This window comes from Triticum urartu, chromosome 3A (assembly GCF_056163025.1).
Source record: "Triticum urartu cultivar PI428250 chromosome 3A, HENAU_Tu73, whole genome shotgun sequence".
NCBI classification, from domain to species: domain Eukaryota; kingdom Viridiplantae; phylum Streptophyta; class Magnoliopsida; order Poales; family Poaceae; genus Triticum; species Triticum urartu.
Genome location: NC_141875.1, coordinates 741,863,893 through 741,882,005, shown reverse-complemented (window position 1 = coordinate 741,882,005; position 18,113 = coordinate 741,863,893). Strand labels below are relative to the sequence as shown.

Sequence of the window (18,113 nt, the reverse complement as noted above, 5' to 3'; positions counted from 1 at the left end):
GGCTGATGTTCAGCGACTTGGCTGCGGCCTGCGGGTGATTGTGGTGGCGCAAGTCATATCTGGGGAAGCAATCTCCTCAATCTCGTGGTGGTGGCAAGCGGACTTTTCTGAGCTTGTGTTGTTTGTTGATGATTCTAGCTTGATCGTGTTCACGAGTAGTTCGGGAGATCGTTAATGGCTGAACCTCCTCTTACGAGGCTCGTCAAGGTGGTGGGTAATGAACTCTCGGTGAAAGCCTTGGGCAACATGGCTTGGTACTGGCAGTGAAGGCACCCAGTGGTGATGGCACCCATGAGTGTCTTCCCCTTTCTTTGAGACAACGTCGAAAGTTCACCCTGACGTAAGACCATATTGGCTGGAGCTGGGCCAACGCACGCAGTGTCGCAGTGTGGGCTAAAGTTTTATCCCGACCTGGGTCAGTGTTGGTGACGTTGACGCATGGGGCCACCATTTTCTCCTTGGATGAAATATCGCAGTGTCAGCTCTCGGTCTTTGTTTTGCGTCAGATAAGACTCTTATTTGGATTAGTGGTTGTTCGTCTTCATCATCAGGGTTTTCGCTTGACTGTCTCTTGATCAGTTATGATGTCGTGTGATTTTGACCTAGTCTCTTTTTTTAACGGGACGGAGCACTCTACCCTTTTGATGAGGTCCCGTAGATAAAAGAGTAGAGATACTCATGCCTCATTCAGCTTTGCCACGTGAGCGGATGCTAGTAAGAATGAAACCGCTGCCCCATGGTCATGTACAATGCAAAGCACTCAAAGTACTTAGGAAAATTTCACGAATTCATCGCCAGTTGCCCCCCCCCCCCTCCCCCCACACCCGACGACGCCGATCTCATTGACGCCGCCAGGCTGTCCCGATCGACGCCGTCCGCCGCCCTGACGCCGCCCGCCGTCTCGACGCCGTCCGCGCGCCCCGGTCACCGCGCCCTGCCCCGTCGCCGCCCGCGCCGCCCCGATGCTGTCGCCGCCCCGCGTCGCCCCGACGCCATCACCGGCCCGCGCCACCGCTGCCCCTACGCGGTCGCCGCGCCGCCCCACGGTCCGGCGGCCTTCTAATGTTTTTTGTGTAATGATGTTGATATGATGTTTTTTTCATATCATGTTCATATGATGTTTTTTATGCAGATGATGATAGGTGGGAACCCAATGAACGAGTTCACGCCCGAAGGTGGCCCGATCTTCACGTCGTAGGATTGAATCGGGAGGGATAACTAGCTGCAAGCAGCCGGGATAACTAGCTTTATACCTGCTAAGGTTGGATGCAACCCGTACGTTGGGGATGGCTGACCGAAGCTACAAGAACTCCAACCCGCTGTCCGAACAATCGCAGAACCACAAATCGGGACTAATCCACACAAAACGGCCGGAACCGTAGAGCACGAACTAGGGGGAACCAGAGGCTCCTTCTCGCGAATTCGAATGAACTCACAAGAGCAAAGGTAGCAAGATCTCTCGGATCTCTCTAGCAGTCTTGCTGCATAAGCTTGTAGTTGAATGGTTTTGACAAAAGGTCTTCTAGAGGATGGGGGAGATGGGATTTTATAGCAGGGACAACCCCCCTTAGCTAGGTGTGAAAATTGTTTCAAAAGTAAGCAGGTTTGCATGTATTCCTTGGGTGAATAAGCAGTCAACTTTGGGAGTTGTTGCAGAGCTCCTCGGAAATTCGCGAAGTCTTAACAGACTGGACACCTTCCACGAGAATGACTAGAACTTTTGACTCACAACTCCAAATGATGTGAGGTTTTTTGCATTGGAAAGATAATTTGATGTAGCTTCTGTTGATGTACCCCTATGGCCCCGTCTCTCCACCATATGGGTGTGGCACAAAGAAACATCAGAGGTAAAATCTGACAGCATCAGCTTCACTTGAAACTTGTTTTCTCCAAACTTTTTCCTCCAAAGCGATTGCTCCAAAAGCTCATAGGTTGTTGGATTTCTTCCATGTGATACCTTAGTTCAACCAACAACAATGGAGATGAAAGTGCAGCCATTTGGTCAAGATTGTGGTGTGAACTTAAGTTAGCGTTCACCTGGCCATGTGTTTGCTTGAGTCGGCTTAGTAATTCTTTCCAACTAAATTGTGCACTTTTCTGAAATGTCATGTATGATGTATCCATGTGCTCATCCTCCTCCCTCCCTTGATGAGGAGTCGTCCTCGACTCTCTTTGATCTACAAAAGATAAGTACAAGGGAAGTAGATAATATCCATGCAAAGAAATAATACAATCCTCATTTGTAGCTTTCACCTTTGAATTGTGTTGCATTTGATCATGTACTTGTTTGTCACGACTTGGAGTTTGTTCAGGGATGATCGGTGTTATTTCAATGATTGAGATGTCCTTATCATCCCTCCTCTTTTGAAAAGGAGTCGTCCTTGAGTCTACCTGGTCTTCACACAAAAGAATGTAGGGCAAGACCAAATCATAATTCAAATGTTTCATGATATGAAGAATTTTAGTTTTTAGCTTTGTTATTATATGGACGGTGCCAACATGATGTTTTGTTCGACTTAGGAGTTCCTTCCAGCAAATATTTTCATGGGGAACAAATTTATAACCAACTATGAGCCTCTCCATATCATCCTCCCTCTCTTGGAGAAAAGTCGTCCTCGACTTCGTTCGCTCTACAAAATTATGGCACAAGGACATTACAAAATAACTAGGAAAAGAAAATGATGAATAATCACATGCAACATTCAGTTTTATTGGATCTTTAATAGCCTCTTCAAGATTAGCAAAATCACATTGCTGGATGGATGATGTACCAAATAATTTTTCTCTAATCTTATCACGACATTGCTTCAAAAACTCATAAGTGCATACCTCTGGCTTCCTCAAAATGGAAGATCCTTTTTGTTTTACCTCATTGAGTACTTGAATGCCTTTCTGAAAATCAATCTTCACACATGCACCTTCTGTAGTGGTGTTCCAAGTGCACCACAATTGTTTCTGGATCTCGTCCTTCCATCGTTTCAAGAGAGCTAATAGATATGACTTTTGCATCTGCACATATTGTAAAGAAAGATAATTTTGTGAAAGGTTAGTAATCGAATACTCCTCTCTCTTTTCATTTGGTGTATCACTCATTTCTTTCATATTATGAGGAAACACCTCAAGCTCACGTTTGGTGGACTCACACAACTCACTAATCTTCTCTCTTGGATGATGTGGTATATTATGTTGTGGTTCACTCATCTCTCTAATGTGGTGTGGAATGATCTCAATCTCACATTTTGTGGACTCAGTCACCTCACTTTCCTTATCAATCTCAATATATGGAATTGTGGAAAGTGGACACTCTTCCTCACATTTGGTGGAGTCACTCAAATCATTTTTGTTTTCACTCTCAAGTGGTGGGATTTTTGAAAGTGGACACTCTTCCTCACTTTTGGTGGAGTCACTCAACTCATTTTTCTTTTCACTCTCAAGTGGTGGGATTTTTGAAAGTGGACACTCTTCCTCACTTCTGGTGGAGTCACTCATCTTGCTTTTCTTATCACTCACAAATTGTGGGATTTTGGATTGTGGACTCTCTTCCTCACATGGAATTTGTGGCACATGTTTCTTGGATGTTGAGAGAATACTGGTGGTCAAGATGCCAACATTAGGAGTGAGCTTCTTAGGTGAACATGGGCTCTGAATCACCGGAGCCGCTCCGTCAACCACGGTCATGCTTTGCGGTCGGTCGTTGTTGTGTTGACGGGTGCCACAACTTCTCCCTCGAGCATGACATCCTTGTTGCACTTCAGGTGTAGCAGCGACACATGCATGAGCAGCAACACCATGCCTGGGAACATGTCCTTGTCGCTGCACTACTTGAGTAGTAGTGACACGCCCCAAGCAGAAACCTCAAGCCCTGGAGCATGTCTTGTTTGCTGCACTTCATGAGCAATAGGGTATTGTCGGTGTCGAACCCTATCACCACCTGTTGGAAGACGCTCGTGAAGCATCCTCTCCATGGCTCCTAGTATGTTGTTCTTGAGTTGTTGCACATCAGCGCGGGTGGCCAAACAATTTCCTTCTCCATGATTCTTTCGACGCACACTTGGTGTAGATCCTGCCATGTTAGTAGGGCTAAAAAGTGGAATAGGATAATTTTGTGGAATCACACAACTTCACCTCTTACTCACCAAAGTTCTTATGAGTTCACATCAGATTGTGCTTCTCCCGGATGTGTTAAAGCGATTGAAAGACATGGATCAAAGAACTAGCTTCGGTTTTTGGTGGATTTTGGTGGGGTAAACAAAAAAGGGCTTGTGCTGAAATCAAGCTGATGCAAATCAAGAAAATATGGGGATAGATCTGCTGCACCTTTGCACCAAGATTGGATAACACACAACACACAACACACAAGCTTCTGAATTTTTTTCTACCAAGCTGAAACTTTTGGATCTTACACAACACTTTCTTTTCCTCTCTTGACTTTTTTTGCCACTCTTTTTTTTCTCTCTTTGATTTTTTGCCATTTTTTTTTCTCTTTTTCCAAAGCACAACAACCAAATCTGAAAACAACTATGAAGATGAACTTGGTGCAGATCTAAACGATGAAGAACATGCAAGGTATGCAACAACAAGATCTCAGCACCAACAAGGCTTGGATTTATTTTTGGTGGGGCTTTGGACTTCTAGGACAGAAAATATAGCATGAAAAACACTTGATCTAAAGGATGATAGCAAGATAAACTTGGATAACAGATCCTATCGTGTCAACGAAGGCTCTGCTGCCAGATGATAGGTGGGAACCCGATGAACGAGTTCACACCCGAAGGTGGCCCGATCTTCACGTCGTAGGATCGAATCGGGAGGGATAACTAGCTGCAAGCAGCCGGGATAACTAGCTTTATACCTGCTAAGGTTGGAAGCAACCCGTACGTTGGGGATGGCTGACCGAAGCTACAAGAACTCCAACCCGCTGTCCGAACAATCGCAGAACCACAAACTGGGACTAATCCACACAAAACGGCCGGAACCGTAGAGCACGAACTAGGGGGAACCAGAGGCTCCTTCTCGCGAATCCGAATGAACTCACAAGAGCAAAGGTAGCAAGATCTCTCGGATCTCTCTAGAAGTCTTGCTGCATAAGCTTGTAGCTGAATGGTTTTGAAAAAAGGTCTTCTAGAGGATGGGGGAGATGGGGTTTTATAGCAGGGACAACCCCCCTTAGCTAGGTGTGAAAAAGGTTTGCATGGCTTCCTTGGGTGAATAAGCAGTCAACTTTGGGAGTTGATGCAGAGCTCCTCGGAAATTCGCGAAGTCTTAACAACCTGGACACCTTCCACGAGAATGACTAGAACTTTTGATTCACAACTCCAAATGATGTGAGGTTTTTTTGCATTGGAAAGATAATTTGATGTAGCTTCTATTGATGTACCCCTATGGCCCCATCTCTCCACCATATGGGTGTGGCACAAAGAAACATCAGAGGTAAAATCTGACACTATCAGCTTCACTTGAAACTTGTTTTCTCCAAACTTTTTCCTCCAAAGCGGTTGCTCCAAAAGCTCATAGGTTGTTGGATTTCTTCCATGTGATACCTAAGTTCGACCAACAACAATGGAGATGAAAGTGCAGCCATTTTCTCAAGATTTGCGGAAGAATACTTAGTTTCTATTCTTTTTTTTCTTCTTTTGCAAAAGCCATCATGTTTCTGGCAATCTTTTTTGGAGAAAGCACCGATCGCTCGATTTGTTGTGTTTGATCACTTTCTAAAAAGCGGGATCCGATTGTAAGGAGCTAATTTGGCAAAGAAATTGCACACACACCCTTGTATCAAAAAATGAAAAGCGATCAACCCCGGGGGTGGTGGTGGTCTATCTGACTTTCACTCACCTCCCCCCCGCCTTGTCAGTGCACGCGATCTGTTCGACATAATGCTCATCTCTCTCCTATTCTTCTTCTCTTGTATTTGACCCCGCAGACCCTCCCGCCGATGGAGGTCGCCGACGACAAGGGAGCCGGGGCCGAAGCTGGCGGCGATCACAAGGAGAGCTGAGCTAAATCTGACGGCCGGCGGGCGCCGGTGGTCTGCTCGATGCCGAAGAGGATGGATGATCCAGTGTCATTATTCCTTTCTTTCTTTTTATTTCTTGAGACAGCATGCAGGCGTGCTGCCATTCCTACGTTCTAGCTCGGTTCAAACATATGTGCAGGGCCGTCTCCAGGAATTCGGGGCCCTGGTGCAGAACCCGAAATGAGGCCCTAGAATTTTTAGAATAGATGATTTGTTTACAAAAGAAATATGAACGAATTCAAACACTCCATGAGTTAAAGGTCTACCAAGATAACAAAATGAAAAAAGGGATTGAACCCTGAATTTTGAACGAGCAACTAGCTTGGAAATCTTGGTGTGTGACAACTTAATCAACAAGCCTATTATTTATATTCCCTAGAAAAACTGGATTGATGAATTGATGCATATGCACACCCATATATTCCCTAGAAAAACTGGATTATGAACCGTCTCATATAATTATTCAGATTGGTTATTCAGTTTGAGCACCTCAATCGGTTCATCTCCGTGAGGACAAAATAGTCTAAATTAATTAGGGATTTAGTTTAAGCGCACCTTGTGGATAGATCGGTGATGCCCTCACCTTTTCTCGGTCACCGGCGGCCAACAGAATGGTGGAAAGAATTATCCATGCCGGTAGGGCTGTGGGTCGTTTCTCCGGCAACGCCTAATTCTGTTCTTGCTGTGAAACAATGCCCAAAACAAAGAATATACTACTAGATGCTGGCCCAAAATCGGGGGCCCTTCGAATTTGGGGGCCCTCTGCGGTCGCACAGCCCGCACAGGCCCCTGGACGGCCCTGCATATGTGGAGATCTTCGTTTTGCTGCGTCTTCAAACCTGGACAAAGACAACAGCTGCGTCTTCGTTATGGAATGGTGGAAATAGTTAATTTGCATTGCCTTCGACTTGGTCCCACGATTCACATGCATGGGGACGTTCCTAGACCACACATGGGGGGAGTATATAATATAGGTGTATAAAAGATAGAAACATTTGTTCTATGGGCCTATATGGAGATAAATAATAATTTTAAAAAAAGACGCTGCTACGCGTCGGCCGATGATGTTTATTAAAGATTCACGGCCTCGCGAGCCGTCTGATGTGCAGACATTGGGCAGCAGAGCACCATCTTTCACCATTGCAACAGAGTTGCTGGTGCGGATGTTTTGCAACAGAGGTCGTGTTTATAGAAAATCTTTGCAACAAAGATATTGTTCCAGATTTTTTTTTGCAATGAAGGCCCTTCTAGAATATCCTTGAAGTCCTTATAACCTTTCAAAATCTTCCAGGACCTTCTACAACCTTTCGGGATCTTCATGAGTACTTTCGAGACACATGCAATCGTAAAGCGGTGATTCTAGCATGAATCTTAAAAGTGATGACATATGGTAATTCTTGTGGGCATTCCCTCTCATGCACCCTTCACAGGGAACAACGCAAACGTTCCTTCTGATGCACCCACCCAAGGGAACGACCTCGTGTAGCATGACATCCACCCATGATGTGAAGCATGCGCATTATTAAAATCATATATGACTACTTCTCTGCATAGCATGGCGAATCATCCTGTTGTAGGATGGTAATTCCTACACATGCATGGCAAATTGACAATTTTCTCTGTTGTACCATACCATTTTTCTGTTGTAACATGGTAATTCCTTTCTGCTAACATTGTAATTCTCTTTTGCGCATGTCAATTTCTAAACATGTGAGCAACTTCCTCTTCTCGTTAGCATGATAATTATCTCTACTGCAACATGGCAATTTTCTGAAACGCATGGCAATTTTCTCTGTTGTAGTATGGCAATTTTTGTTCTATAGCTTGGCATTTTTTTGCTTGTTTAGCATGACAAATATTTCTATTATAGGATAACATAACTCTTTGTTTTAACATGACAATTCTTGAACGTTTCTCAGAGTGATTCTTTGAGCAAATGACAAGGAAAATCGGTGTTTGGTCATGTAAACTTTGTTGAGGAACGTCCGTGTGGTGAAACCAGCTCACTAAAGTTTAAAACCTATACTTGGCACTAGTGCCTTTATTTTGCTAAATTTATTTCAGTGTTTCCAGTGATGTTCGTTCAATGGGAGGAGATGTTTTCATTGACTATGAGACAACAGTGGTGACTTCGGCAATATCAAGATGTTGTGTCTATGCGTGCATGTACTCATAGGGGTGAATGTATATGCGTGTATGTGAGCATATGTGGTTATAACGTGTTACAAAATGTTCATTCTCACAGAATAAACATTAGCTCGCTATTAGGGTCCTTTTTATTTTGCGTGGATTTATACCTAGTTGTCATAGATAATTTCACTATAATAAAAAGTAAAAAAAAAGAATCTTTTAGTTGGCTGAGAGGGTGACATTTCGAACAATTTCCGTTGCAATTTTAGTTGTAGGGTGACATATTTTGAGACTAGCATGACAATTTCATCCTAGAAGACACTTTCAGATTTTTTTTAAATGTCATCGTCTAATCTTGATCAAACGGCTGTGAGGACGTTCGTTGGGAGTTACTTCGCAGCGAACATCCACCAGTTAACGGAAAAGAAAAGACTGGTCCGGCGAACGCAGAGCCCAGAGCGGATACGTACCAGGTGAGCCATCAAAGCCGCTTCCTCTGATATATATACAGTAATCTCTACTCCTAATGTCTCAGTTGGTAGGTCGCGTTCCGGATTTTATTTTCGTCCCACCATTTCTGTTCGGGTTTTTTTCGCCCTCTTCCCACCCCACCCATCCATGCAGCCACCCAAAAAAAACCCACACCCGAAAAGAAAGCTCCATCGATCCCATCTATCGTTGCCGCCGCCGCCGTCCGAGAGGGAGACGCCGCTCCCGCCGCCGAACTCCGGGAAACGCCACCGCCAAGTCTCCAGGGCAGGGCGGTTTCAATCCCTGCCGCCGAACTCCGGGAGACGCCGCTGCTGTGGCACAGGGTAGATTTCGCGTCTCCACGTGGTCGCACGCACGCCTGCACCTCCACTCCCCCCCTCGATCCCTATCGGATCTTCTCTCCACAAAAATCGCCACCACCGGCCTCCTTCGCTCGACTCGGCCATGGTGAAGCTACACCTCCCCCAATTCCTCCCGTCGTCATTGTCATCCTTCGTGTGACCCTGCCAGATTCCACGATTTGGGGATTCCCTATGAGGAGCCGGCGCGTCGTCCTCATCGCAGGCGGGCGGGTGTTGGCATGTGCGCGTATGAAGGAGCTCCACCTCACCCACTTCAGCTTCCTCCTGTCGTCATCATCGTCCTCCACGCGACCACGCCAGCTTCCATGGTTTGGGGGAGCCTTCCCTATGAGGATCCAGCGTGTCGTCCTCGTCGCACCCTAATTAGGTTCCTGGTGTGTCCGCACCGCCGCACCCTAATTTGATTTCGACTGGAGTCTAGGACATCAGCGCCACCAGGTACGTACATCTGGGTGTTCATCTTTCTTCCTCCAAACGAGCAGCGACCTATGTGTTTCTGATTCTAGATTTGTCCAATGATTTGCCTGATTGTTTCTCCTCTCTAATCTATATAGTTTACCAATCAGGTCGTTAGCACTGCCGTCCAGGTGATAATAAACGCCGTTCACCACAACAAGAGGTGAGAGGCAGATTCCAGATAAGGTATGCCTAGCAGGTTTTATGAACCAGAGGCGAGAGGCAGATTCTTGATGGTGATTTTTAACTGGATCTTATACTATCATAGCTTCATGCTAATTTCCAAAAATAATTGTCCTTTTCAATTTTAGTACTGTCATGCCATCTCGAAAGTATGCATTGAGAAGAAATTGTTGGATCAGATAGATAGTTACTATCATTACTAATTTACTAATTTGCATCTCGGATGATTTTATTATTTGATATGCTTAATGATTTTAGATGCCCTTTTTTTTGGCCTCTAAATTTATGTCTACATAGATTGATTATTATTTAGACCTTTATACTAAAGGCCCTGGATTTTTGTTTCGCCCTGGGCCCCTAAAATCCGAGGACCGGACCTGCCGGCAGCACTTGATTTTATTTTAGCTGCAACCAAGTATCTACTTTAAAGTTATACAGATCAGATTTTGTCGATAAAGCTGATTTTCCTGATCCTATAATCCTTGTTCTGTCAAGCCAAACTCGTCATTTTCTTTAAGTTTGCAAGACTGTATTTTTTATTTGTCAATCTTCTAAAGTTTTACGAACACTTCTGTTTTTTCTGTCGAGCACTAATAGAGAGAAAACTGTTTTCTTATTTTTAACAGGGAGCAAACTGCGTAGCAAGATCAATAATGAATGGTTCAAGTCATGTGTTACAAGTTACAATGAGCAGGTGGTACTCAAGTCCGTTGATGATAAGGATATTATTCGAACATTTACTGCAATGAGGTCTCGGAAAGGGCATTTGCCTCGTGATTGTCTTTAGTGCGCTGTCGGTATTCGGTATGTTCCATCTGACCATCTCTATTCTTGCAAGCTTTTGATTTGTAATATATTCAAATAATTTGTATTTAAAAATTATGGGTTAGTAGATCCGTTTTAATTTGCATTTCTATTCTTGCAAGTATTCGGTATTTGCATTCTTTTGTCCACACTTTAATTCCTAGATCCCGTTTGTTTCGGCAGCATTGTTACTTTGTTGTTTCTTCTGCTACAAGGCCCATGGTTAAAGTAAACCTTCTTATTTTAAGCATCCTATCAAACCTACTTAAACAAACGTGTGCCTTTTTGCCCACATCTTCATGTTATTCATCTGCATGTTGCCTTGCATATATATATTTGGTCAAAAATCATACGGTTTCACCACAACAGGTAACACACAGGCCATATGTGTCCTCTGCTTATGGATCTGTACTTGTGTTTCGTATATGCTAACCATACTTTCTGTTGCTCTCGCCAAACTCTCGTGTTAACTGTTGAGTGATGGGATCAGTTCATGACCTAACTAAAACCTCTGATCCAACACCTCATCACACTTTTGGTCAGACATGCATATTAGGCCAACGACACATTTTAGTGAATGAAAACTATGAGATGAGAATAAATAGGCGCTCTGTTTGGTTCAGATATTTTCATACATAATTTGATGTACTTCTCATGGATATCTTCTTACACGTGAGCTTATTTTGAAGATGATAATAAGTTTCTACCTTCGAGTTAATGCATAGTATATGACCGTCAATCTCCAGTTCGAGGAAGATTTTGGAGCAGCAACATACAAGCAGAGCTAAGATTGGTCCAGCCACTTCATTTATTTTCTGAAAAGGAATTGATGAATGAGAGTATATTTTGAGAGATCCATCTATATGGTACGTTCAATGCTGATTTAATAATTTTGCGCATGTCTCGTGCAGGCATGCCAGCGCCTTCGTCGACCTCCACTCGCCAATCCGTAACGCCTATGCCCGTGGTGGCGGATCACACTCTGATGCAGCCGTGCACGCCGCCGCTACCAGACGACACCCCCATTGAGTAATACACCCCAGTCGAGATTTTCTATATCATCTCTGCCAAGGCGCAGTCATCGGAAGAGATTCAGGTAAGATTATCCTTGTTTTCTACATCAAATTTTGCATGTTCATCTATCTAATATTTGATACTACATTTCTTAGCTAATGTCCTCCTTGCCTGTACCATGTTCATATGATTAACAAAGGCTTGGCCATCTTAATATAGTAGCCCGTGAGGTGGATATATATACTACTCCCTCCATTCCTAAATATAAGTCTTTTTACAGATTCCAGTATGGACTACTGAATGAATCTACACTCTAAAGAATGTCTATATGCATCCGTATGTAGTCCATATTGAAATTTCTAAATGGACTTATATTTAGAAACAGAGGGAGTACTTCAGTTTGCATGAGAGAATAATCACTTATATGTGTGCCTTGATATTATAGTAGGATTGCTTGGATTATTTCTGTAGTACTTTGTCCAAAAATGTTGTTCTAATCCCTAGCTCACTTGAACCTGGGTGAACAGTAAAATAATTAAAAAATCTGATTTTTTTAGTGTGAAACATTGACAAATGTTTTCATAGCAAATAGAAATTTTTCACCAGATGACATTCGTGGAAAATATGTCCAAAAAATAGTTGCAAATTTATCACCAGATAACATTGTGGAAAATAGTTGCGTCCGTACAGTGTGTTCTTCGTCGAATTTGTGTTTGATTTTTTCACTATATATTACTTCTTGCTTGCGCGAGGGTGGTGTAGATTTGTTATTTTTTGCCCCGAAAAGAAGGTAGCCGGATTAGTAGTCTAATTGAGTAGATGCTGGTGAGGGAGGGTTACTTGATTTTTATTGAGTACATTATGCTCTGCTTTGTGACGAGGTTTGAAATTTGATGGTTCTGATGTGTAATAGAGGGGGCAAAAGTGTTATCCATTTCATTGTTTCTGTGCATGTTTACGTTGACCATCGGTGGCGGGAGGCGGCATTGCTGGCGGCCGAAGGGGTGCTTGTGGAAGCAGGTGGAATAGTCGGCAGCTGTGGGGATTCGTTATTCTCCGAGGTTGGCGGGCTCGACGCGAGGCTCGATGGGGCTGCGGGATTGTCAAGCAGGTAAAGTTCGTCAACTCGTCCAGTTTGATGCTTTTCAACTGCTGGATAATGGTTTCGTGCCATGCGTAGTCTCCATGTATTTACTAAAACATTTACTATGTTCTTCTATTTGGAGAAAGAAGCATGGTGCAGCCTACCAAGCTGGGGAGAGCCATATAATGCCCATCTTGGAATTAGCTGTTTGACTGAGATGTGCTGGACAAAAATATTACCAGTTCCTTTGAGTATGCTTGACTTGTATAATGTGATTTTCATTTTTTTAGAGTGAATTACATAATATATAGATATGCATTATTTTGGCTTTAGTAACTGATTTTCTCATGTTTAGAAACATGCGACGTTTGGGGGGGGGGGGTCTTCTAGCATTCCAATCTGCACTACTTTTGCTTTGTTTCATCGACAGACATCATGCAATTGAAATAGTTTGATTCAGGACACCAAGCGTTTGGGAAAGTGGCATGGTGCGGGTCCTTGAAATTGATGTTCTTAGTGATTTATGATGGAGTTTTATCTGAATTTAACATCGCTGTCCTCAACATCAATTTTGTTGACTCATAGGCGGGTGATTGCTCAACGATGACCGGAGACGATCTTCGGTATTACAACTGGTTTATACCAATGGGTTATTTGCATCTCAAATTAAATTAGTCACTGTTGATCAACAATGAGATGTGGCCATTGTTTGATGGATCATTGATGCTACGGATGTGCAATGAAACAACGATATACCCACTGTATTGGACCCAAACACCTTCCTGAAAATTGTTCTGAAGGGTGAGACACCGAACCACCACACAATTTCAGAACTATATCTTTATATTATATCTCTTATTTTTCCCTTATTTGAATTTTATAATCCTTACTTTTCAATACATATCTAAATAGACTTGATTTTTTGACTAATGGGTTGCAGGGTTAGCACAAGGAAACTATTGTTATGACTTGTGAGGTCTGCTGGAGGTGACCGGATCCGGATGACTTGAGCAAAGCTGTGAAAATTCACATATACCGTTTACCAAACTCAATTTGTTTGGTCTAGATGCATGACTTTCAGAATAAATTTAGATTGTATGTTTACTCATTGTCATGATCTTTGTCCATCTGTAACTACACCCTACAACCTGAGCCACTTGACGACCTGCAATTAGATGTTACAAAATATAGATGCAATATGTTAATTCTAAGGTGGCATAAAATTCCTAATAATTCATACCTGAAATAAAATTGTGATTTATTCACTATCTTACTATCATATCCGCGTCGAGCACAACCGAACGCCTCTATTTTCGGTGAGGCCAACTATCCAGAATCCTCCCACCATCTTAAATCCATTGATGTTTTTCTGTTAAAGGCTTTGCTCTATGTAGATACTGAAATTAGCAACGCCAAACTTTTATTTTGGAAATATCACTTTTTTGTGAGAACTGGAAATATCACTTTAGAGTACTTTGGTATGTAAGTGTGTTGCGCTGCTGTATTTTAAAGACGCGGTTTGTATTGGAAAAGATTACATTAAAGATGGTGTCGATCCTGATGACGGGCTGCCTTGCAGGGCAAGGGATGGGGGTACAAGGCATGGGTCTGCGGCGCCACACCTTGCTGTTCCCTGCCGGTGGCCAGCGAGCTGTGGCGGTGCTTCTCTGTTGCATGGCGAGGGTCTGGGGTGCAAGGCGTGCATCTGCAGTGCCACTCCTAGGGCATGCCTCTCCCGCGACATTGCCGGCATACACAACATACCTTACTACAGGGGGATTTCCTCTCTGAACTAAATATCATGTCAGAACTGAATATTACGTCCGAAGACTGAAACATCCAGAAAGCTTATTGAGACTATTCATTGATGGTGTTTCTCTACTACACGAGGAAGGTAATTGTCGTTTATGTGCTTCTTTTCCTATTTCAATGCACCATTGTGTTATTTTGGTTGAAAAATTAAAGTTTCTACATATTTTCATGGTTTATGAAAAGTAGCTGAGATCCGTTGTTTTATTCCTACATATTGAGGAAATTCTGGTGAAGCTAAAGTTGGTGTTGTTTCTCTTTTTTTCCTGCGATTTAGTACTGTTGACATAGTTGCTAAAATTTATCATTTCAAAAGATCAGTGTAGTGGTGCAGGCTAACAAAATCGTATTGTCTACAAGCCTGAGGTACACAAACATAACAAGTGATGAAAGAAGAACATATTTGTAACTTGTTGCCCGCTGACTATAAACAGAAGAACATTGAAACACTCGTTATTGCATTATATATTTTAGTTGCAATAGTATTTGATTTTGCATGAAGAAATATGTTGAGTGTTTCTTCGTTCAGTTTCATGTGCCAATTAGGCATGGACGACGACGACCATGATCCCATCATTGCCAGGGTGATGAGATCAACACCACCCACCAGCACCACCACCGAGCTGTAGACGGCGTGTCATGGTGCTCCCTAGCTCTTCCCGCCTCTTAGGAGACCACATGGCGTTCTGGCAGTTCTGGTGCAGTTTTTGGCCAAGGCTGGAAGCCAAGAACACTTAATTTTGATCATGGACGTGACATTGTGGTCGGCGTTGTGTGGTGCAGTTCAGAGTTTTCTTGCCTGGCGTATAACAATGCATGTTCAATGGGGTAGCCTCTTCTCAGGCACGAGTATCCGAGGCAGACCACGACATCTATTTAGAATAGCTACAACAAAATTGTGACAGAGATGGTTAGTGGTAGAAGGAACTTGAGACCACAGTCAATTCTGCTGTAGGGGCTGTGTGTAGAAGATAGTACTAGCAAACATAGAAGTCACTTTGGAAAAAAAGTGTGCATATATTGTTGTACTGGAGATCCATTCCTATATTTCACTGATATGCATGGTTGAATTGTAGTATGTGTGATAAGTGAGAATAATGTAATATGAAGCGAAACGTGGTGGACAGGGCTTCACATTGTTGTTTTTCAGTAGAATATGATGTTCGTCTCTTTTTCATATGGACTACAATATGGTCAATGGTAGCTTGCTGAATAGGTTAAGCTAGACCCAAGACATAATTTCACGGCGAGAATTTGACATGTTTAATTTTTTATGGAAAGAATATTTGCTGCTAATAATTAATGATACAAGTTCTAATTTGTTAGTGCAACATTATCTTCCATGTATATAGATTGAACAAAATATAAGCTGAAGTGGAATGTCAAGCCTTAATTTATACTAAAGAATGATATAGGTTTTCTCTATGTGTAGAATAGGATTATTTTTCCTTGGAGAATCTACTAGCTGGAGTGGTCAATGTCGATATCCTTGTGAAAGTTCGCATGATCTTAGCATGAACCAACTCACAATGTTATCTCGAGCAGTGCTTTATTCACTTAAGTATCATTTTTAGGAAAATACTAGGTAAAAAGCCTATTGCAAAAAAAATTAGACGCGAAGTTTATAAGGGTTACATGTATGCAATCTACACGGGCCTATCTAATGTTAGAGTTTCATGCCTCTAATTATTTGTATTTATGTATTCTAGCTATGGATACCAGTAGCCTTAGTTCTTTTAAAGTACTGCATCTATAAACTTTACTATTTAGATATTGTATATGAAAATATCAAGTAATTATAAATGCCATTTATGATCACAGACAATCTTGTTGTATGATTGTTTTCATGGCCTTCAAAGGAGAGATATCCTAGAAGTTGAGTGCAGTTGGAGGGGCCTCAATCCTTTTGAGACAAGAAAAGTTGATGGGGCCTGTCCAAGCTATGAATAGTATATGGGAAAGTGTTGAAATATTTTGTGTTTCCATGGTTTCTAAATGGTAGGAGGTATGTGTAGTAACCTGTACGGTTTCAAGTGCCTAATTTCATGTGTAAAAGTTTGCCAGGGAATTCTGGTTGTAGAATCTTGGAATAAGGAAACAAAATCCTACATGTGTCATATTGAAATAATGGGTGAAGTGCACTGTAGGTCCTTGAACTATTTCAGGGGTGTGATGTAGGTCCTCAAACTATGAAAATCGTCATCCAGGTTCTCGAAGTGCAGTAAGTGTGTTATTCAGGTCCAAAATCTCCCTGGCCCCCTCTAACTGGCTAGCTGATGCCGTTAACCGTGAACACTAAACAGTAAACCGTGAATAGTAATAATAGTGTTCCAGTTCCAACATCATTTCTGTTCATGGTTTATTGTTCAGTGCTCACGGTTAACGGCGCCAGATGGCCCGTTAGAGGGGGAGATTTTGGACCTGAATGACACATTTACAGCACTTCGAGGACCTGGATGACGATTTTCGTAGTTCGAGGACCTACGTGACACCCTTGAAATAGTTGGAGGACCTATGTGACACCCCGGAAATAGTTCGAGGACCTACAGTGCACTTCACTCTTAAATAATGGATAATAACAGACATGCTTTCATGAGATGATTAATCTTAAACATAAAAGGGCCTCCATGTGCCACCTATCATTTATAATGCCCAATAAAGAGTTCTATGTTTTTGTATGACTTTATTTGTTTTGTTCATTATATCTCGTCGTATATGTCACCGAATTATATTGCAAGTGAAGTGGATCTCAATATTTTCGTATGTGATTGGCTATCTTTTCTATACATGTGAAATTTGATATGCAATCAGTAACAACCAACCTGCAATGAGAAGGAAGGCATAGTGATGCAATGAGAAGGAAGACATCATTTTCAACTGCTATTCTCGCCAAACCATTGAGTCTTTCTTGTGTCATAGTAGAATGCAAGTAGGATTTCAACAACTTGAGTTTAGAAAGCTCCTTTCCGCAGATGCACCAGTTACATGAATGGTTAAAATAAATCCTTTATGCAATAATAGCATTAGGACGTGAAGGGGCTCTTCATCAAAACCTCAAGAATATCAAGAGAGCCCATAGATTTCTGTATATGTAGTAATAGCATTAGGATAGAAGGGTAACTTGTATAGATAGTTAGAATAGAAAAGATGGAACCTTGATTTTGGACTTGCACGAACGACTATTGAATATCTAGAATCTGCGACAACTTCTGAACTTCAACAGGACAGCAACTAGACAAAAAATTGTTCCAAAACATATTACTAATTAGTAAACTGTTGTACAACTTTGCAAGTTAGTTTGTATCAAAAGTAGCCAGAGAAAAAGTAAGGAGTGTAGGACACCACTCCGGTTGGCCTTCTGCTCGGCGGCAGCGTCCGGCACGGCGGCAGTTCCGCTTCGGGCTGTTCCTGGCTGGCTGCAGAAGCGATCGGGGCCGAGTCACCGATTCAGTCGTCGAAGCGAAAAGATGTGAAGTGAATTAGCGAATTGATTAGGCGGGAACGAAACGACGGAAGTCACTGAACCTACATGCGTTGCGGCTGGCGTTTCGTCTATCGATCAGATGGCTCCACGCAACGAGAGATAGCGTACAGGGGAACACTTCTGCATATGTTATTGAGGCATTTTGCGCCAGAGTAAATGTTGGCCCAAAACGTTTTTTCCAGACTAATACATATAGTATATGAACGCTATTTGGGGCCCCCCTGGTCCCTGGATTTTGGCGGCCCTGTGCGAGCGCACAGCTCGCATGGGCCCTGGAGA

At 42.7% G+C, this 18,113-nt stretch overlaps 1 long non-coding RNA gene across 2 annotated transcripts; it reads left to right on the top strand.

Annotated features, from left to right (window-relative positions):
* The first annotated feature begins 9,552 nt into the window (after positions 1-9,552).
* Positions 9,553-15,514, top strand: LOC125523803 (uncharacterized). Of its 2 annotated transcripts, none has more exons than XR_015617861.1 (6): positions 9,553-9,619; positions 10,266-10,443; positions 11,133-12,568; positions 13,127-13,342; positions 13,482-14,435; positions 14,880-15,514. It is a non-coding gene; the product is annotated as an uncharacterized LOC125523803 (long non-coding RNA). The 2 variants fall into 2 exon arrangements; XR_015617860.1 differs by having other exon boundaries at positions 9,553-9,642.
* Positions 15,515-18,113: the final 2,599 nt, after the last annotated feature.